This window comes from Heterocephalus glaber, unplaced genomic scaffold (assembly GCF_053883595.1).
Source record: "Heterocephalus glaber isolate CG9 unplaced genomic scaffold, H.glaber_assembly_v1.0 deba00001072, whole genome shotgun sequence".
In the NCBI taxonomy this organism is placed as follows: Eukaryota; Metazoa; Chordata; class Mammalia; order Rodentia; family Bathyergidae; genus Heterocephalus; species Heterocephalus glaber.
In genome coordinates, this window is record NW_028258189.1 from 5,443,567 (window position 1) to 5,467,398 (window position 23,832).

Here is a 23,832-nt window from a genome sequence, read left to right on the forward strand (position 1 = left end):
TCTGAGACCCCTGGAACAGCTGACCATGGACTGAACCCCCTGAGACCATTGGAGCAGCCGACCATGGACTGAACCCTCTGAGACCATTGGAGCAGCCGACCATGGACTGAACCCCCTGAGACCACTGGAGCAGCCGACCATGGACTGAACCCCCTGAGACCACGGGAGCAGCTGACCATGGACTGAGCCCTCTGAGACCATTGGAGCAGCCGACCATGGACTGAACCCCCTGAGACCATTGGAGCAGCCGACCATGGACTGAACCCCCTGAGACCATTGGAGCAGCCGACCATGGACTGAACCCTCTGAGACCATTGGAGCAGCCGACCATGGACTGAACCCTCTGAGACCATTGGAGCAGCCGACCATGGACTGAACCCTCTGAGACCATTGGAGCAGCCGACCATGGACTGAACCCTGAGACCATTGGAGCAGCCGACCATGGACTGAACCCTCTGAGACCATTGGAGCAGCCGACCATGGACTGAACCCTCTGAAACCATGAGCCATAGTGAACGCCTTCTCCTCTGAGCTGTGGATCTCCAGTATTGTGTCTCAGAAATGAGAAAGTGACTAAAACAATCCTACAGTGGGTAGAAAGAACAAAACACGTCACCAATGTACCAGGAAAATAAATCTCAATTAAAAGTCTAAATCCATTAAACAGTTCTCCCTGATTACGCCAATGGCACTAGTTTTCAATTCTTTGCATTTTTGGAATGTGCTCTTATTGGCACCGATGTGAGCAAAATATTCCTTGTTCTAGAAATCCATTAAATTTTCTAGTTTTGCCTTGAGTTTCCCTCTGACAATCACCCTGGATGTACTTGAACAAACCAGAGAAAACTTCATTAGTAATTATTAAGTGTTTCGAGATAAAGTTCCTGCAATTCAAACCGTGTGCACCAGACGGTGGCAGCATTCCAACAGCAAGTACTTCCATAAATCAGCTAAATTCCACGAGTTGGTGCAGTGGTAATGGGGAAACCGATGTGAATTACTGCTTAACAGGAATATTGAATCCTTAAATGAACTGTACACTCTCATTTTTAACGGGAGCAAGCAGTGGCCAGGCATAATAAAAATAATTGAAATGAGAGTTTGGATTCATTAATCTACTGAGAAATGCCTTAAAGAAGAAGTGAGCCAGAAAAACAGCCCAATGTGTATGACAGCCAGCGATGGATGTCATTTGTGCCTAATGGTCTCATTGCCCATCAATAACAGAGTGAACAGTACGGATAGTGGGGAATACAAATCTAAGACAAATTCCTCCCTAGAAGGGGGACAGAATGGAGAATAAGAAGTTTGATCAATTGAGTAAAATTATCTCCCCATTGCTTCATCAGGGAAAAAAGTGGACTCATCATATGTATATAATATATATAATTAACGAAGAAGCGGAACTCCAAGCACATTAACAAAATGCATTGTTGTGTCCCTCTTGGCATAATATTTTAATTGGTCTTGCAAGAAATACTGCTGATTGCCATGGGTTTTATCAGAACTTTTCCCCTGGGTTGAGAAGTCCATCCCCAGCCCCCATATTGTAAGGTTCCTATGCTGGTGGAAATAGAGCAGGCAAGTTTCTCTTCCTAAAAGACACAGCCATGTGATGGTAGAGGAAACAAGGTATGAACTTCTCCACATTCCAGCAAATGGATCTGCCAAATAAAATCTCATTTGGGGTCGATGGGAAGGGTCAACGTTTTTATTCAATAAGCCACATGTCCGATTATTAGTTCCATAGTGATTGATCCCCCAACTGTATGAATGTAATGTGTAATAATTTATTGATGAAGGGATGTGTGGGTCCAGTTTTCATTCTGAGAATGAAATATCTGAGGCTGAGTAACTTGATTAAAAATAAGGGGTCTATGTAGCTCATAGTTCTGGAGCCTTAGGGCATGGTACCAAGATCAGCTTGCATCTAATGAGGACTTTATTGTAGGGGGCACCGTGACACAGAAGTGCATGCAACACCAAAGCACATCACCATGGAAGGAAGTAATTTGGGTATCAGATTTCTCCTTAGACCAACTTTTTCTCATGACAATGAACTCAGGCTCAAATTAGAATGACCTGAATGCCTTCCCAGGAAAATTCCTCCAGGGGTCCAAGAGCTCTCTACTGGACCCGTCTCTTAGAAAACCCACAACCTCCAAATATCACTACACTTAGGACGCAGCTTCCAACACATGCCCCTTTGGGGTCCTCGCTCAAATGAATCCAAACCATAGCAGGTATTGTGAAGAGGAGCATTCCCTTGACTCACTGACTATTTCCTAAACTCACCCCATCATCCCTCGCTGGAAATGGGTGCAGAGTTTGAGTTAAATTTCCTGGGATTCATTTGCAAAACCATAAACTTGGGCTATTCCATGATGGCCCTCAGAAAATAAATTGTCATCAGACCATTTTACAAAATGTAATTCAGGCCCCAATCCTTTTTTTCAATACATTTATTGGTACATTTTAGGTATACTATACAGTTACATTCATCATTGGGATCTTGTACCTGTACATGATGTATCTTGGTTCTTATTTTTCCCCATTCCCCTGCCCTCCCTTCACCCCCTCCGTCCCTCCCTATTTACAAAGACTTTGTGTCCATTTTTTCCTTTTCTCATATTTTTTCCTTTCCCCTCTTTCCTTTCCCACTTCCCCTTCCCCTTTGCCCTTTTTCTTCCTATTTCACATTATCTATTATACCTTTTAGTCCTTATTTACACTTTCAGTTTCCCACACCAGAGAGACTATTCGGTATTTACACGTGTGTGTCCTGTTTATTTCACTTAAGAGTATGGCCTCAATGTGCATCCATTTAGCTATAAATGTCTCTAGTTTTTTGTTCTTTATGGCTGAGTAGTACTCCATTTTATTTAAAAAACAAAAAACAAAAACAAAAACCACACATTTCTTTATCCAGTCTCCAATTGATGGGCAATTGGGGTGTTTCTAAGATTTGGCTAATATAAACCGTGCCACTACAAACATGGGTCAGGCCCCAATCCTTTATATAGTGTTCAGGAGATAAGTCTAAGTATTAGTTTAAGACTCTGGTATCTTCCCAAGAGAATTAAAGACATCATATTACAATGATACACACATATCCACATTTAGACCAGCAAAACTCATAACACCTAAATCACAGAAATGAGTTATCCATCAAAAGATAAATAGAAAAAGAAAATATGGCATGTACACAAAATGGAGTACTACTCTGCCATAAAGAAGATAAGCTGAAGTCATTTGTAGGAAAATGGATGCACATGGAGATCATAATGTTAAGTGAAAGAAATCAGAGACACACACTCCCATACTTCACAGTTTCTCTTCCTAGGAGAAACACAAAGTATAAATAAAGAACAAAATGAAAGAGACATGATAGGAAGTAGGGAGAGAGATCTTTCACAAAAGGGAAGAGGATCAAGAGGTGGAGGGAGGGGAGGAGGGAAGGGAGATGAAAAAAGAAATGAAGATGTGCTCTCTACGTTGACCACTCCACCTGGGAATCTAAATATTGTATACCACAAACGTGCTGGAATACATATTTGGGTCAAATGGCATGGGTCTCAATGTGATCAGAACTCTACCCAGATGAGTCATTTGAATTCAAGCTCAGAAGGCAGGTAATAGGCCTGCGATCGCATCCCATATTATAACATCTGTGTTTCAGTGCAATATGTCTCAAAATACAGTATACCATTATTGCATAAAACATTCAGAGATCGTTCCTCAGTCCGTGCCTGCTGCTATAACAAAACAGACCAGGAAATTTATAAATAGTAGCTATTTATTTCTTGGTCTACAGGCTGGGATATCCAAGACCAAGGAGCTAGATTTCTCTAGCCACTGAAAACCGTTCCCGGGAGAAGGTATTTCAACGGTGAAAACATGGCAGAAGGCGTGGGAGCAGCTGATGACCCAGACAGACATGTGTGCCCCATTGGAGCAATGACAAGAATGCAAATGTTTGGAGCCAAATGACTGAGTGAAGGATGTCCATAAACAATGTTGGCTAGTGAGCTGAATAGATCAGAGGAGGTAGGACCCTTGCTGGTACCCACACACTGACACAATGACAACCAAACACCTGTTTACCAGTTGGCCGTTGTTGACTGACAACATGACAGTATCATTATTTGAATGTCCATCCTGCTGGAAGGACAGAGTGCCTCTTCAGGTACTGTCCAGGGTGAACACTTCTCAATTCCAGAGTAGCACCTTGAAGTGAATCAACTCTTCCATTCTCAAAGCCCAGAGAATCCTTATGGACAAAAGACGGCATACTTGAGAATCTGAGATATGGATCCTTCTAGGTTGACCACTCGTCTCTTAGAAAACCCATCAAAATCCCAGCTGGAATGAAGAAACTTCACTCTTTATGAGTCTGAAGGTCAAGGAGAGAGATGAGGATTTCATTAGGGGGCAGCTATTGCTTAGCAGAAAACTGTGTTGCACAAGTGATATCACAGATGGATCTCTCAAATGGGCTCCTTCCTCTAGGCCATAAATTTCAGGCAAGTCTTGGCCAACAAAGACACTAGGGACATCAGATACCTAATGTCTCATGGCCACCATCCTAACCTTGGTTTTAGCCATGGCCTTTCACCAAACATACTCAGAAATTCCACCACTAGGATGCTTGGACCCTACAGGTTTCTCTGCCTTCTCCTTGTGGAGATGAAAACTCCTCTTTGCCTACCAAAGAACATCTTTGGTTTTCACAGGTGGCTTCCAACTGGCCATTGTTGCTCTCTCCGCTGTGGCCTCTGTTTTCTGTGGCACATCCCTGGTGCTTAACACCATCCTCACAGAGTCATGGCGGTCACATCGAGGGTTACCTCTTGAAAGCTGCATGAGTCACCCACACCTATGAGGTCCCTCCTGATGGTCCCCACCAGTGATGTTTTGCACAAGTGGACAATCACCTTGGACCTGTTACTGCCACATACCGAAGCAATGAGATTCCTCCTTCCTAACCAGATAGTGAAGGATCAACCTTCAAATCCCCATCTTGTTTTCTGATCTGAGAGCTCTCCAAGGTACCAGGCTTTATCACAGGCTTCTCCACAAGCCAGTGCTGAGAAGGATTTGGAGGAATAAGATATAATCTAGGATCAATGCCTATGAAAGCATGCACAGTTGGGAAAAAAGGAAAGTCTGATATCCATGGAGGTCCAAAACTCCTCTGCTACCTCAGCCCGAACCCCAGAAGTGGGCATGGCCCACTAGAGTACATTGGCTTGTGTACTAATACTAGAGGAGTATTTGGCTTGTGTCAAAAAGGCTAAATCATTGTATCCCAGGTTCCAGCACTAGATGCAGCCAGCCCTGCAAAGAGCAGGACTGTAAGCACAATGCTTCTCTGCAGGTGAGGCCAATCCTGGCAGGTAAGTCTTTCCACAGAGAAATCTACACGGTACCACTCTATGACAGTTAGTCTTGATTTGCTGGAAACACACTTAGAAGATTCATAACACACAACTTTGGGTGTGTCTGGGTGAGGCATGGAGGTTTGATCTTGTGGACTCTATCTTGTTCCTGGACTCTTCCTCTCTACCTCTTTTCCTCTCTGTCTCTCTGTTTCCTGTAAACCATGAGGTGAGCATCTTTATCACTATGACCTTCCACCATGATGCTCCTGCCTTGGAACCAGTGGACCATGGACTGAACCCTCTGAGAACATTGGAGCAGCCGACCATGGACTGAACCCTCTGAATCCATTCACCAAAATAAACTCTATTATCTTTGAACCATGTGCATCAGCACTTTTTTTTTCATCCACAGAACACTGACTAATACAAACTCCATGTCTTCTATAAGAAATATTTCTTAGACTTCAGTAAAGTCAATGTAAGAGCCAGGCTGTATCCATGAGCACTTCCGAAATGAATCCGTTAATGTATGCACAGACAAAGGGATAAAACTTGTAAGGAAGTCTTATTTTCAGAGGGATAATACTGTGATAGCACAGTGTGAGACATTGGTTTTCTTTGTTTGTTTCTGTAAGACTTTACAGGCAGTTAACTTGAGTATTGTGATGTGCTTTAATTTGTTCCACTACCTAGTCCTGTTGTTATTCATTAAACACTGCACATGCAGTGGAATCTCACACCCTAAATTGTGCTGAAGTGTCAATTCAGAGAACTGTTGGTAAAAAAATAAAAGTAGGGCATTGTCAAGGCTTTTGGTTTAACAAACACTCAGAATTAGAAAGAACTATGCCTTTTATTCTTTTGAAACAACAACAACAAAATATAGCATCCTATATCGCTAATCTCATGCCCCTGAGCATGTGTTGTTCTTTTAGCTCAAGTGTTTGAACACCCACTCTTGAAATCTTCATTAAGCACATCTAACATTATCATATAAACAAATGTAATCTCTAAACATTTGAAAAGTTTAATTTTCCTCAAAGAAAGTCAGTAGAGCAGTCTTGAAAATGCTTGAAATTCAGTTTCCTAACTTGAGAGATCTCATATTTGATCATTAACGTCCACTCTGAGTTTGACCCCAGAATCTTGAAATTCCAGATACTTTTTCCACCTATGTCAGAGCAATTGCTGGGATACACACAAACCAACAGGTGTAAGTGTGTTTGGTAAATTTCAGTGGCTACCACAAGTGAGATGCCCTTTGGGAGTAAGAGTGAAGGTTGTTCTTTGCTCATCCTCAAATACTTTGGTTTTCTGTTCAATCCCTTTAGAAATTGAACCTTAAATTATCCCATGATTTCTCTTTAGTTTGTCAGTTTGGGGGGCACACAGGCTGCAGTGCATCAGCCCCAAAAGATACGCACACCTGCAGAGGCTTAGGATACATACAAATAAATGCTGTCGTAGTTGCATAAACCTATGCACATTCTCTTTTGCAAATCAGAAGTGGACCAAGGATAGAGGAAGCAAGAAGGGAAACAGGTAAAAAGAATAGAAGAAAAAAAATGAAAATAGACCTGCACAAAAGGGGAAGGGGACCAAGAACAGGGAGAGATGGGAGGGGAAGGGGACCAGAGGAAAATAAAAAGAATTAAGCTGTGTCCTGTCCAAGCACCAACCCTACGTGACCAATGTGATTATTGCCTACTACAAACATGGGCTCGTAAATGAATGGGTACACAAATAAATAAATAATCAGACACAGATGACCCACAATACCTCATACAATACAAATGTGGTGCACACAGATTTCACAGTGTATTGTTCGGGGAAGCATGACATGAAAAATTGTTAGCCTATCTTCAGCACAAGTGCAAGTTTTTTTAATATTTCTGATGCATGGTTAGTTGAGTCCATAAATGTGTGACCCAAAGATATATAGAAAAAAATATATATGTATCTTTTTATATATATATATGTTATATATGTGTTATATATATATATGGATATGTGTATGTATATATATTCTATTTAAATATAAATCAGTGCCAATTATAATAAAGCACAAAATGATAAATAATTCCTAAGGCATAAAAAATGTTGTAAAACATGATTTTAGGGTTAAAATGTATTTTCAAATATGTTTTATATATTAAGAAAATATATAGCATATATCTGATGTATTTGTAAAACATATAGAAATATGTCTCACATTTATGAATATACACACGTACATGTTTTATATATCTATAAAACATAGAGGTATATACTCATATTTATGAAATATTTAAAAATAAATATATATGTTTTGTGAAATAAATCAGACACACATGTTTAATGTCACATGGCTTCTCTCATTTAATAAACTCAAATTTAAAATAGCAAAACAAAAGATAGAGAGTAGGAAGTAGGGAGATGAATCTGTCTCAGATGGGAAGGGGATCAGAAGTTAGAGAGGAGGGAATAGAAAGGGATGAAAAAGAAATTAAGATGTGATCTGTACATGTAACAGCTCCACACAAGGAATGTCTGTAGCAATGTAAATATATATATATTTCATAAATATATAAAATATATAGGTATATACATTTATAAATTATACATGAGTAAATATTTTATATCTAAGTATATATTTTATATGTATTTCATGTGTATAAAATATGCGCCTGCGTTTTATGAATAATACACAGGTATATACTGAAGGACCCTAGTTAGCAAGACAGACTCCATATTGCTGCTTGACCCACCTGCCTGTCCTTTAGATGAACTCAGAAGGAGGAAGGTTAGAAACCTCCTCCCCTTAGAAAGTCCCTTTAGAAATAGCAATTAGTCAACTTATTGTTTTACAAATGTTCTAACAGCGGGACATTCTACTTCTGTACCTTTCGCTTGCTTTACTAGTTCTATCCCATAGAGGGGGCCTCAAAACTGTTGCCCTCAAAGGTGTATAAAACATGTTTGTCTCCTCCCAGTTGAGGCTCGAGTCCCATGCTCGGCTCGGGTCCTGGCTGGTAATAAACTCCTGTGTGGATTTAATATCGGTCTTTGGTTGGTTCTCTCTGACTGGGTCTAACATATACCTTATATACAAAATAGATACAATGCAAAAAAGGCATTCAACAAAATCCAACACCCATTCATGATAAAAAAAAAAAAACCCTACAGAAAATTGGAATAGAAGGTCTTTATCTCAACCTGATTGAGGCTATCTATGAAAAACCAACAGCCAACATCATACTAAACGGTGAAAAACTGAAAACTTTCATGCTAAAATCAGAAACAGATAACGATGCCCACTATCACCACTCCTGTTCAATATAGTTCTAGAAACATTAGCCACAGCAATTAGAAAAGAGAAAGAAATAAAAGGAATAAAGTTAGGAAAGGAAGAAGTTAAACTCTCATTATTTGCTGATGATATGATACTTTACATAGAAGACCCAAAATACTCTACCAAAAGACTTCTGGGCTTCATTGACAGATTCAGTAGAGTAGCTGGATATAAGCTCAACACTCAAAAAACAATAGCCTTCTTATACACAAATAGCAGACTCATTGAGAGAGAAATTAGGGAAACAATTCCTTTTACAATAGCATCCAAAAAAATGAAATATCTAGGAATCAATCTAACAAAGGAAGCAAAAGACCTCTATGCTGAAAACTACAGCACCCTGAAAAAGGAGATTGAGCAGGATATAAGAAAATGGAAAGACATCCCTTGTTCCTGGGTAGGAAGAATCAATATAATGAAAATGGCCATACTTCCAAAACTGCTATATAGATTTAATGCAATGCTGATTGAAATTCCAACAATATACTTCACAGAACTAAAGAAAACAATCCAAAAATTCATTTGGAGCCAGAAGAGACCTAGAATAACAATATCAATTCTAGGCAACAGAGATATGGCTGGGGGCATAACAATCCCCAACTTGAAACTATACTACAAAGCTACTGTGATAAAATCAGCATGGTACTGGCAAAGGAACAGACCTGAGGATCAGTGGAATAGATTAGAAGATGCAGAAACAACTGCAGACATGCTCAGCCACCTCATCTTTGACAAAGGAGCCAACCACCATCATTGGAGGAAAGATAGCCTATTTAATAAATGGTGTTGGAAAAACTGGATTTCAACCTGTCAGAGATTAAAACTAGACCCATATCTATCACCATGCACTAAACTGAGATCTAAGTGGCTTAAAGATCTAAATATTAAGACAGAAACACTAAACTTGCTGGAAGATAAGTTAGGTAGAACTCGAGGATATTGGCATAGGAAAAGACTTTATGAACAAAACCTCAGTATCACCGGAACTAGCAGAAAGAATCAACAACTGGGATTTCACCTTATTGAAAAGCTTTTGCACTGCAAGACAAACCACCAACAGAGCTAAGGGACAACCTACAATATGGGAAGAAATATTTAACAGCTGTAGCTCAGACAAAGGTCTACTATCTCGAATCTATAAAGAACTGAAAAAAATCAGACCCCTCAAATTCAAAGACCCAATTCAAAAATGGGCATCTGAAATGAACAGACATTTCTCAGACAAAGAAGTAAAAGCAGCAAACAAATATATGAAAAAATGTTCAATATCGCTGGTCATTCAAGAGATGCAGATAAAAACAACACTGAGATTCCACCTCACCCCAGAAAAAATGGCTGCTATCAAGAAATCAACCAATAACAAATGCTGGTAGAGGTGTGGAGAGAAAGGAACCCTTCTCCATTGTTAGTGGGAGTGCAGACTGGTGCAACCACTGTGGAAATCAGTATGGAGATACCTCAAAGAACTAGGGCTGGAGGACCCATTTGACCCAGCTATTCCCCTGCTGGGTATTTTCCCAAAAGAATTAAAAGAATCATACCACAGAGATATATGTGTACCCATGTTTATTGTGGCACAGTTTGTAATAGCTAAAGCTTGGAAACAGCCCAAGTGCCCATCAACTGGAAACTGAATAAAGATGTGGGGTTTTTTTATAAAATGGAGTACTACTCAGCCATAAAGAAAGAGAAACTAGAGTCATTTATAGCTAAATGGATGCATACTGAGGCCATACTCTTAAGTGAAATAAATAAGACACACATGTGTAAATACTGAATAGTTTCTCTAGTGTGAGAAACTGAGAGTGTAAGTAAGGACTAAAAGGATTAATAACTAATAAATGATACTTTGAAATAGGAAGAGGTCCAAAGGGGTAGGGGTGGTGGGAGGGGATGGGGAAAGGAAAGAAGGGAAAGGAAAAATTATGAGAAAAGAAAAAAAAATGGAAACACAGTATGTAAATAGGGAAGGATTTAGGGGTGAAGGGCGCACAGGTAATGGGGAAAAAATGAGAGCCAAGATACATCATGTACAGGTACAAGCAGCCAATGATAAATGTAAATGTATTATATACCCAAAATGTACCAATAAGAGAATTTAAGAAAAATAATAATAAATAAAAATAAAACATCATCCCAGGATTAGTGTGAAAAACTTACTAGCTCACAGCTCTGGAAGCCAGTGGTCTAAAGTCAGTGTTGACAAAATTGTGTTTCCCTTGAAGGCCCTAGGGTGGAGATCTATATTGCTCCTTCCAAGCTTCTGGTGGATGTCAGCAACTCTGGACATTCCTTGACTTGTGGGTACATCACTCCAATCTCTACCTCCCAGGCTACAGTGACACCAGTGATCAGATATACGATCCACTGTAGTCCAGGATGATCTCATCTTAACTTGATTATTTCTGCAGGCTCTAATTTGCAATGGCACATTTACAGGTCCCAGGTGTTAGGACTTGAACATAATGTTTTTAGGGGACATAGTGTGATATACAACAGTGTGGTGAGAGTCATGCAAAAGGGAATCAGTATTATTCTATCTTAATTTTTGCCATTCCATCCACAATTCCCATAATCGAACACAAATTTAAAATCTTTAGGAGGATCCAGGTGTGGTGGCACATGCCTGTAACCTCAGCATTCAGGAGGCTGAGGCAAGAGGACTGCTCTGAGTTCGAGGCCAGCTTGGGCTTCAGAGTGACTTCAAGGCCAACCTGCACTGCATAGCAAGACCTCGTCTCAAAAAAAGAAAATGTTTAGGAGGAGTCATCCTTCTGGGTCTTACTGAGCTTTGGAGGCTCAAGGAATGAAACTCTAGGGCCTGCCCAGTCTGTATTTTCTTATCCCAACATAGCTTTGGGGAAAAGGATCATCATTAAGGGCATGTATGTATTAGCTTAGTCAGAGGGAAAGACAAGAACACAATTTACAAGTTTTTCTGATTATGTTATTGTTGTCTCTGCCTTCTTTGCTCCCTACGTCTCCATCCAAAATGTCTATTCCCATATCAGCCTCACATGGGTTTCTGACAGTTGTTTTTAATCTTCTCACTATTTGTTGTTAGGAATATTTCCCTCTCCATTTTAGAAGTTCTCCAGAGTTAAATTGAGGATTCAGCATCTTCATAGAAATTGATAATCCCTGCATCACTCAAAATTTGAGATCACTTTCTTCTCCCTCTTGTACAGAATGCTATAAATCCTGTAGATAAAAATGCCAATACTTGAACAACAAGTAGAATAGAAAAAGAAGGAAGGTTTGTAGTCAAATCCATGCGTGTTGAAATTCCACCCTTAACGATAACGAAGTTTATGACTTGTGGCTGGCAACTAACTTCTCTGAGTTCAGTTTAAACACATGTAAAATGAGAATAATGATGTATATATATGATATATTTCAGCTCTAAGATGATGGACATCTTACTGATATGATTAGCATACTTAGGCTTATATAACTTAGTGTAAATTAAATTACTAACCACTGCATTCTGTTTCTCATTAAGTAATTGTCGCTCCTAATAGGCAAAAATGTAATTGTAGCTCGAGAGTTGTGTGCTGTACTCTGATTGCTAAACTATTAGAATAATAAAACAAATATATGAATTTAATTAGAAAAATATCTTTTTTGTTACTTGATTAAATGATGTAAGATTTTCTCTGAATTTATCAATGTTTTCTTCACAGGGAAGAATTTAAGTTTTCATCTAAAATTTGGAACCTAAGTTAGTAGCATAATGAAGCCGGCAACGCACTTGGCAGGCACTAGTAACAAGTTGCCAAGTGTTATAAAAAAAGGCCAGCTTCATTGGCCATTGTTACCCAATGCAAAAGAATAACATGGCACAAAATTAGTATAAAATAAAATTGAACCAGTTCCACCAAGAGCAGAATCTGTTGTGTGTTATGCTTTGCCTATTCCATCGAGTAAGACAAATGAATCACTAGAAGAAGATGAAGTGAACAGGACTATCAAGCATCTGAAGATGGTAAAAAATTTGATGGTTCTCATTTGTGAAGTCCCCATAATGACTCCCAGGTTTGGTGATGTGCTAGCAGTATGCATAGGGTTGGGCACACAGTTCCACTGATGTGAAGGTTTTATTATAGTAGGCTCATAGAGGGGAACCTGGAGGAAACTAGGACAGCTTGTGAGAGACTTGGACATTTGGAATCACACAGGGTGTATTGAATTTGTCTAGCAATTAATTGTGCCAATACAGGGATCATCACTAGAAACTCAGTGCCCGGGGTTTTAATGGGCTGGCATTTTAGGGGGACTGATGTTAAATTTAATATTAACTGATGTTAAATTTAAACTGTGAAAATATTTAATTTGCCTTGCCTTTTTTCCTAGGTTCTTTCTACTTTGGAAAAAGTCTATGGATTTGGATTTGAAAATGAAGAACAATTAGTGCAGCCTCAATGGGAAGACTTGTCTTTATCTGTAAGTATATATCACCCTAGTGGACAGAAATTAGTACTGAAAAGGGCTAAGTCCACATAGTTTTCAGAGTGAATTCTCTATGCGTGGAAATGGTCCTCTTAAGATTGTAGTCTACTGATTTTTCTATATCCTGCCAACCTCGATCTGAAGATTTAATTAGGACCCATCTGTTTTGAACCTACATTTAATAATGACTCCTCTCTGGTTAAAATTTTAAGCCTGGCTTAGTTGTTGGTTTGAGGTGTACATTGTGTATCATGGTAAGAAAGTATTCTTGTTAAGTCAAAAGAAAGACTCAGGGAAGTTATTGAGTTTTGACAAATTCCTTTGTTGTGTGTGTGTTAAAGTAACACAACTAGAGTATTAAGATTATATGGTTCTCCAACCTGTTGTTATTTTACGTATGTCCTAACATTCAGCCATGCGTTCATACACCTTACATGAAGAATAAAAGTCTTCTAGTATAGTTTTATTTGTAATTGACTTTGGTTCTATGCCATGATACACCTGGGGATGTAGGTTGAGTCAATCAATGCATTTGGTATGTTTCTCCCTTTATTTAGGTCTTGGCTGATTTCTTTTACCAGTATTTTAGACTTTTTATCATTTAGATATTATATATGATTTGCCAGGTTTATACATTGAGATGTAATATTTTATGAGGTGATTTGTAATGGTGTTATACTTTTAATTTAGTTCCTATATGTTAGGAGGATATTGACATATGATATTTTTTCTGTTGATCTTATATCTTGCAACATCATTCATTGTACTTTTTCATGGTAGGAGTTTTCTGTGGAATCTTTGGGATTTTCTATATAGAAAATAATGCCATCCTCATGTTTTACTTCTGACTGTCCGATCTGAATGCTTTATCTATCTTTTCTTGGCTTGACTTACTGTGCTACTAGAATTAGAGTGAATAGAAGTCATGTGAGCAGATATACCTCCTGTGTTCTATTTCTTTTTTCTTTCCTTCTTTCTTTTTTTTTTTTTTTTTTTTTTTTGGTACTGGGATCAAATTCGGGACCTTGCATTTTGCCAGGCAGGCACAGCACCACTGAGCTAAATCCCTGGCCCCCTTGCTGCATTCTAATGGCTACTTCGAAACAAAGGTAAAAGTGCTCTTCCTTGCTTGCCCCCATCAACATAACACTGGAGGAATGGGAGATGGGAGTGCCACCCGCCCCTACCAAGTAGATGGTAAAAGTCTCTCCTTTCAGAAATGAGAGACATGTATAGGTAAACGGATGTACATTGAGGTGACACTGTTAGGTAATATAAATAGGACAGACATGTAAATACCAAATAGTTTCTCTGAGAAACTGAAAGTGTAAATAAGGATCAACAGGCATAGTAATATGAAAAAGCAAGAAAAGGGACAAAGGGGAAGGGGAAGTGGGAGGGGTTCGGGAAAGGAAAGAAGGGAATGGAATACTTATGAGAAAAGGAAAAAATGGAAACAAAGTCTTTGTAAGTAGGGAGGGGTGGCGGAGGTGAAGGGAGGGCAGGGAATGGGGAAAAATAAGAAGCAAAATAGATTATGTAACGCTACACATTTTCAATGATGAATGTCATTAGATTGTATCCCTCAAATGTACCATTAAAATGAATTTTTTTTTAAAGTCTCCTTTCATCTCTGATGACATTGCCTTAGTGGGGAGAAAGAGGACTGGTTTTCACCACCACACTCTTCTCAGTCCTGCTGACGTACATGTAGTCGTGGTGAAGAACGTGTCCTAGCATTTGGCTCAAGCAATACCTCTGTGGTCCAAAAGGGTTGATGTTATCCTGGAGCTGCCTGTACTTCAGTTTGGATGGTATAGATTAACTCCCTTCAAGTTCCTTCCACTCTGCAGTGTCTGATTGACTGTTGAGCTCCATCTCATGAATTTTCTACTTCAAATGCTAAAATTTTTACATTTAGTATTATATTTTGGCTCCTTTGAAGATGTTTTTTACATCTTTTCTGCTATTATCTAACCTCTCTGCCTTTTCTGTTTCTCTTCCTGAAAATCTTTTTATCTATAACAGGTTTTTTAAATTGCTTATATGCTGATTCCAATGTTTGGCATCAGTGTTTGCTCCTATTTTTCTTTTGCTATTGATCTTACTTTCCTGGTCATTCTTATGTTTTATGTTTTTGTTGGATTCCAAGCATTGTAATATAAAAGTTATTTTAGTTCTAAATTTTTATTTTTGTTTTCTGAGGAATTTGTGTTCTTTCCTTTGTCTGGCTCTTATAGTGACGGGCTACTCATTTATAGTCCCATGAGAATGGAATTGAGTTGGAAATGGTCCACAGATAACCTTTAGTGGGACTAAGATCTCATCTGATTTCTCCAATCCATAATCTCTCCTATTGTTGCTTTCTCTGAAGGGCTGGTTTCTTTGATCATGTCAGTATTTGAGCTGGCAGGAGTTGAGACTTCAATTTTAAATGGTTTTGGTTAGTTTGGTCAGATCTGGCAGGACTTCCAAATCAATCATGCTATATAATGATTCTTCATAAACTGAAGCAGGAGGATCTCAAATTTGAGTCTAGCCTGGACAATTTAGTTACTTAGTGAGACCCTGTCTCAAAATAAAGAAATTAAAAACAGGGGTGGGGATACTGTAGCTCAGTTCAAAGGCCCACGGTTCAGTTCCCAGGACTGAAAAAGAAAATCACAGTCATTCCAGGAATATGTAGGGTGAGATTTTCCCACTTTCTAGCCCCTCCTTTTTTACAGGCATCTGTAAGCACTATTATGATCAAACTTGAAACATTTCCAGTATTCAAACAGGCTTTATGGGGCTGGGGATTTAGCTCAGTGGTTCCATCACCTGCCTTGCAAGTGCAAGGTTCCAAATTTGATCCCTGGAACAACACCAAAAAAAGTGTTATCATCCCCCTTTGCTGTCAGTTCTCTCCTACCTTGGACTCAGTCATTGATCTTTGACTACGGTATTGCAGTCTGTAGAATTTCATGGAAAGAGAATCACACAGTATAGAGTGTTATTTATTTATTTCCCCCATTGTGTTCTTGAGATTTGTCAGTGTGGTTCCATGTGTCACCATTTGTTTCTTTGATTGTGAAGAGTGTGCCATTGTATCCTCAACCACAATTTGTTTATCGGTTCACCAGTTAATAAGCATTTGAATCATTGGATCCAGTACATATTTTTGACTCCTATAAAGGAACTGGCTATTTCTATATAAATCTTCCTGAGAATGGATGTATTGATTAATTTTGGATAATTTGGAATTGGTATGCTACATCGTACATAGATGTTTAAGTTCATGAGCAACGTCCAAGCCATTTCCCAGTTCTGCCGAAGCATGGCAGTGACATTTTGTGTTTCCAGCAGCCATTTATGAGAATTCCAGTGACACCACATCCTTACCAAAACTTGATGTTGTCAGGCTTTTTAATTAAGCATCCCTAATGGATAAGTAGTTCTCTTTTCTAACACGTTCTTGGCAAAATTGAGATGGAGCTAGCTTTACTGGGAGAAGCCTCGTTGGGTTGGATGCTTGATGTTGGCTGGGGAAAGTCTTCCTCATTCCAGTTCATCTGCTAAGCTATATGGTTGTCACAGAGTCAGGTGATCTTCCTTTATCCCTTCAAATGCTGTTCATCAGTGACATATCTGCATTTAGACTGCACACACTAGGGCAAGTGTCATCTTGTATCTGGCAGGCTCCCAGCTCAGCCAATCCCAGCACCCAGAAGGAAGCTCCCCCACCTCCATCCCAGGCTCCTAGGGCAGAGAAGCTCAGTGGGTTCCAGCACCCAGAAGGAAGCTCCCCTGCTGCCATCCCAAGCTCCTAGGGCACAGAAGGTGAACTGCGTAGGCACCAGAAGCACCCCCACCCCATGGAAATGAGAAGACACATAAACAAGCCTCAAAAACAGACTTCCAGATCACCTACAGCAACCCCAAAAGGAAACAAGATGGAACACTCTGATACTCAACCACCTGGACTCTCTGAACTGGCAACAAAAGAGGATCTGGGAAAAATGAAATCAGAAATAATTACTCAGATAACAGCAAAGATTTTGCTCATGGTGCAAGACATGATTAATAAATCCAGAGAGGACACAGATAAAAAAAATAGAGGATCTGAGGAACATGATGGAATCCCAACATAGGAAACAAATGGAATCCATAAAACAGATACAAACAGATTTCCAGGAGATTAAAAACTCCATCGAAAGTCTGCCCAGCAGAATGAACCTATGTGAGGATAGAATTTCACATATGGAAGATAAGATTGCAATTAGTGAGAAGGAAAAGAAAAACTGCTTTAAAATTGTAAGGGAACATGAGAAATCAATCCAGCAGCTGCTAGACGATGCAAAGAAGAATAACATAAGACTGATTGGAGTCAATGAAGAAAGAGGAGAGAGTGCAGATGACATAAAAAAAACTCTTCACAGAAGTGATGGCAGAAAACTTCCCAAGGAGGGGAAAAGAACTTGACATACAGATAAGTGAGGCATATAGGACTCCAGCTAGCCTTGATCAAAAAAATCTACACATAGGCCTATAATAGTTAGGATTCCAGAAATCCAACAGAAGAATAAAATTCTACAAGCAGTGAGAGAAAAGAAACAAATCACATACAAAGGAAAGCCCATCAGAATCACAGGAGACTTCTCAGTGCAAACCCTCAAGGCAAGAAGAGCTTGGAGTGATGTATTTCAAGCCCTAAAGGAAAATAGCCTCCAACCCAGATTGATGTACCCTGCAAAACTATCTTTCAAAATTGATGGAGAAATAAGATACTTTCATGATAAAGAGCACCTCAGGAACTTCATGAATACCAAACCAGCACTCCAAAAAATTTTAGACAATATCCTAGGAAAAGACAATGAGGAGCACAACCCCAGGAAAGCCAGCAGAATGAATCCATTGGTCGTGACAAATTAAACGCAAAGGGGGAGAATCCAACAAAAAGAAAAAGTCATGACAAGGCTTTTAAAACTTTTAACTTCATCTCCCTAATGAGTGTATAATTCAATCTTGTTATTGTACTGATTAGTATTTTTCTGATTCTAGAATTGCACACCATTCCTTGTGCTCTACTGGCTATTTGTCATCTTCTTATGTCTACATTTTAATTGGGTGGTCTATTAATGAGCTCTAAGAATTCTTTATATATTCTGGTCCTAGGTTATATGCATTGTAAATATGGTCTGTTTAAGGACTACTTTTCATTTTAATGATGTCATTTAAAGTTCTAAATTTTGATGGAATCTCATCAATTTTTTTTCTTTTATACATCATGGTTTTTGTATCCTAGGTAGTTCTTGCCTACCCTGAATTCATAAATATTTTCCCTTATAATTTCTTCTTAAAGTTTTATACTTTTAGGCTTTCTTATTTAGGTTCATAGATCCCTTCAAGTTATTTTCATGTATGGAAAAAAAGGGTTAAGGTTCATTTTTTATATACAGATACCAGGTGTTCTAGTGCCAATTGCTGAAGACACTATCTCTTCCTTGGCTCTTGAATTGAGTCTATATTCTGTAAAATGCTAAGGTTAAATAATCTTACAAAACTCAGTAGACCATATATGTGTGGTTTTATTTCTAGATTCTCTGTTTTATTCAAATGATCTATATGTCTTTCCTTACAGCAACACTGCCTTGATTACTGTAGCTTTAGAAGAAGTCTTAAAATTAGGTACTAAACATCTTCCAACACTGTTTTTGTTTTTGTTTTTGGCTTTTCTGGGTCCTTTGTACTCCTACGTAACTTTAAAATTTCAAAATCCAGTTCTTCATTTATAGCAAGTATACACAGACCTGAATTTTTATATATACCTTGTGTTTTCTAATCCTGCTAAATTCAAATACAAGCTCTTGGGGCTCCTAGAGATTTCTTAGTATTTTCTCTGTAGATGATCATTTCATCTACATGTAAAGATTTTGCTTCTGCCATGCCAATCCTATCCTAGTTGTGTCATTTTATTGACAGACTATTTTGGTTTAGACCTATGTTTCAAAGTCTAATGGACAGATGAAGAGTAGGCATATCTGTCCTTCTTCCTCACTTTAGGAAGAAAGCATTATATCATCTCCATTCATAGAAGGAGTTTTTGTTGGAAGTATGGAGTAGATGTCTTTAATCTGTTGAGAAGGTTCTGTTCTACTCCTAGTTTCCTGATAGCTTTTACCATGAACAGCTGTAGAATTTAGTCCAATACTCTTTCTCCAACTAGTGACAGAATCATATGGCTTTTTCCTTTCCTCTGTTAAAATGATGACTTTTAGGGGTGGATCTTCCAATGCTGAACCAACACTGCCATCCCTGTAATAAAGCCACTTTCTACATCCTGCCAGATCTGACTTCTAATTGGTTGTTTTGTTAAACAAATTTCTATCTATGTTCATACTTTTTTCTTCTGTTATCTTTATCCAGTTTTAGGATTAGCACAATGTTGATTTCCTAAAATGAGGGGAGAAGTGTTCCTTCTTTTTTCTGCTTTAATTGTTTGATATAATTTATCAGTTAAAATGTTTATGAGCCTGCTGTTGTCATATAAGTAGGTTTTCAAGCTAGGAATATACTTTCTTTAATAGGTGCTATTCAAATTTTATATTTCCTCCAGAGTTAGTTTCATTAATTTGTCTTCTAAGTTACTTCTTAGAAGTTGTCAAATTTATTTCCAAAAAGATTTTTGTAATATGCTTTCTATATCCTTTTAAATTCTGTAAAATCTGTGGTAATGTCTCCTAGATCTTAATATTGTAATTTAAAAAATGTATAACTGATATTGTGTAACAGAAAGAAAAGGTCTAAAGGAGCAGGGGAGTTGGGAGGGGTAAGGGAAGGGAAAAAAGGGAAAGGAAAACATATGAGAAGAGGAAAAAAATGGAAACAAAGTCTTTGGAAATAGGGAAGGGTGGAGGGGGTGAAGGGAGGGCAAGGGAAGGGAAAAAAAAATAAGAACCAAAATACTCATGTAATGGTACAAGATCCCAGTGATGAATGTAACTGTATTGTATACCTAAAATGTACCAATAAAGTTAATGGGGGAAAAAAAAGAATGAAGATAGATATGGATGTGGCTTTGGTTCTGAGTCTGTTTTTAAGGTGTTTGTTCTGTGTTCAAGTCCTCCTTGTGTTCTCTCCTCTTTAGTTTCCATAGAAAACCATGAGTGTCATTTAATGTTTCTCTTTTTGTGACACTAACCCTGGAGTGAAGGAATCATGTCTTTTTATATCCAAATGTTAAGTGGCCAATTTGAATCCTTTCTTGAGATCTCTCCAGTAGTGCTACCCGACAACTTTTTGTCTTATTTGCCCAATTGGGTTATACAGTACTTCACTACCTTTATTGGTAAATAAAGATGAAAATTATTCGCATATTTGTGTGTGCCATTTCCAAGAAAATTGTGATCCTGTTAGGAAGAGAAGTATCAATAATAGAAATATGGTAGACAACTATGGTCTATTATAAAATACATTGCATTTATCTCACCATTATTGTCATAATTCTCCATAATTTCAGTATTCATATAGAAGACCTTTCTATCAGTCTAGCCTTTTAGTTAAATGAATTTCTTTTCTCCATTGATTTTGTGTCCTACTAACTACCACTCTGTAACAAAAGACATCCTTTAGTCTTTTCATTCTCAATACCTGGTTTGTAATTTGAATTTCAATCAATCTAATCTCTAGCCACTAACTCCTCATCCTAAACTCCCCACTCAGTCTGTTTATGTTCTGACTCCAGAAATGCTTGCATTCACTAGCACCTGAAATCTGCTGCCATTTACTGTACCACATCCTGTGTTCTCTTACCTAGTTGAAATCAGCAATATTAGCCTAGATGCAATCCCCTAAAGAGTTAAAAATGTATTGGAGTGCACTATTTAGTTTTCTTTATTCTTAACATAGGCATTTAGAAGTATGAACTTTTCTTGAAGTACACCATTTATATTTGTATTTTTCAATATAATATTTATATTTTGATATTTTAAAATAAGTCCACATCATAAATATAATGTAATAATTAAGGAAAGCTTTAAAAGTAAAGTCAGGCAAAAAGAAGAAAATAAAAATTCACCATAATCTTATTTCCCAGGAAGGGAGAACTGCTATTAACATATTTATTTGCCTTCCTGCATTTCCTTAATTCTATGCATTATATTTTTCAATGGCATAATACTGGGCCTCATTTTAGTAATGCACATTCATTTAAACACTATACGATGATGGGCTGGGGATTGAGCTCAGTGGTTCTGGCACCTGGCTCTCCAGAGCAAGGTCCCGAGTTTGATCCCCAGTACAAAAAAAAAAAATGAATAAAATAAAAAATAAAAACTATATGATATTTTTTCTTTTTGAAATCCTTAGCCTTTTTAGATTGGTTAAAACTGATCTTTTTTAATTCTTTTATTGGTACATTGTGGGTATACAACACAATTACATTTCTCATTGGGAACTGTACCTTTACATAATGCATCTTGGTTCTTATTTTTTCCCCGTTCCTAGCCCTCCCTTCACCCCCTCCACCCTCCCCTATTTACAAAGACTTTATTTCCATTTTTTCCATTTCTCATCATTTGTCCTTTCCCTTCTTTCCTTTCCCCTGTGCCTCCCACTACCCCTACCCCTTTGGACCTTTTCTTCCTATTTTGCATTATCGATTATTCATTCTAATCATTGGTACATTTTAGGTATACAGTATAATGACATTCATCATTGGAAATTTGCACCTTTACATAGTCTCTCTTGGTTCTCATTTTTCACCCAGAAGTTCCTTCCTCTGGGATGGGAGCAGCGGGGTGGATGGTGGCCTGGAAGCCCCTTCCTCTGGACCAGGAGCAGTAGGACAGTGGCTCAGAACCCCCTTCCTCTGGGCCAGGAGCAGCGGGACAGAAGGTGGCCCAAAAGCCCTTTCCTCTGGGCTGGGAGCGGCGGGAGGGATCAATTATTTATATTTTTAATTAAGTCTTCTACTTTTGCTAGAAAAATAGGTAGTGTTTCTATAGAAGGTTCAGACTTTTGGCTTTGTATAACTTCATGTATAATACTGTTTAAATAAAATATCTATTTTTTTCCTTGCCTATAGCTGTCAAAGATTCACTAAATTATGTTGCAGTTGCCAGCTCTTGTGTGTCTGTCACCTTTTCTTTAGTATTTCTGGTTTCCATTTACATAGTCTCTGGCCTTCCTTTCTCTCATAATTCTGGATTGTCTTACCTTCATTTTACTCTTCATTTTGTTCTGTTTCATGCTTTTGCATACTTTTCTGATATAACTGTTACTATTTTCCATGTTAACATATACTTTCCCCTTTTAAATCTTTCTGATGTTATTTAGGTTTATTTCTTATAAATAGCATATAAGCTGGTTTTATGAGGTATAAGGAGAGAGTGTGGTTTTCTTTTGTTTTGTTTAGTTTTGGTAACAGCAATTGAACTCAGGACCTCATCCTTGTGATCCAGGTGGTGCCACCATTATGCTAATTTCCTGGCCTGGAGATGGTGTGGTTTTGATTTCCATTTCCCCACTAATTAGTGGTATTAAAAATCTTTTGTGTGCTTATTTGCCACCTTTAATTTTCTTTATAGAAATGAGTATTAAAATTATTTCCTTACTTTTAAATCAGTTTTGATAAGTTGAATTTCCTTGTATAAAGTAATGTGTCGATTCAAGAACACTTCTGTTTGCAAACAACTCAGTTCACAAACAAAAGCATTCACAAAATTTTGCTTCTGTTTACAAACTCTGCATCAGGTGACAAATACGACTACAATCATCTTCCTCAAACACAAACGCAAATGCAGCCATCTTCACTAAAATGTAAAACAAATTAAGTTGAAAAACCAAGGCACCACTGCATTTTGGATACTAACCTCATATTAGATAATATTATTTGCAATTATTTTCTCCCATTCTGTAAATTGTTTCCTTACACTCACAGAAGTTTTAAAGTTTTATATAGTCCCATTTATCTGTTTTTTATTTTATTTCCAACATTTTTGATTCAGGAAGTCATTGCTCAATTCAATGTTTGGATTCCCGATTCTTCTGAGAGTTTCATAATTTTAGATCTTATGTTTCAACCTTCTGTCCATATTGAGTCCATTTTTGAATGACGTGTAAGATAAGAGTCCAACTTCATTCTTTTGCAGGTGGGTATCCAGTGTTCCCCACACCATTTGTTGAGGTTATTTTTTGCTATTGTGTAGTCTTGTCACCATTGCCAAATCATTTGGACAGATATTGAAGAGTTTATTTCTGTGCTCTCTATTCAGTTCCACTGGTCTATGTATCTGTCTTTATGCTAGTACCACATTTCCTTAATTATTGTTGTTTTGTAGCATGTTTGAAGACAGGAGGGGTGAGGCCTCCAGTTTTATTGTTTCAGGATTGGGTTGGCTGTCTGGAGTCCTTTGAGGTTTCATATAGCTTTGGGGATTACTTTTTTCTGTTTCTGCAAAGAATGCCATTAAGATTTTGGTAGAGATTTCCTTGAATCTGTAAATTGCTTTGTGTAGCATGGATATTTTATCAGTATGATGACTTCCAATCTACAATGTACCTTCATTTCTTCATATCTTTGATTTATTTATGTGATAGTTTGTAATTTTTATTGTAGAAGTCTTTCACATCTTTGGTTAAGGTCATTCCTTGATTTTCTATTCTTTTTCATGCTATACATTGTTTATGCTT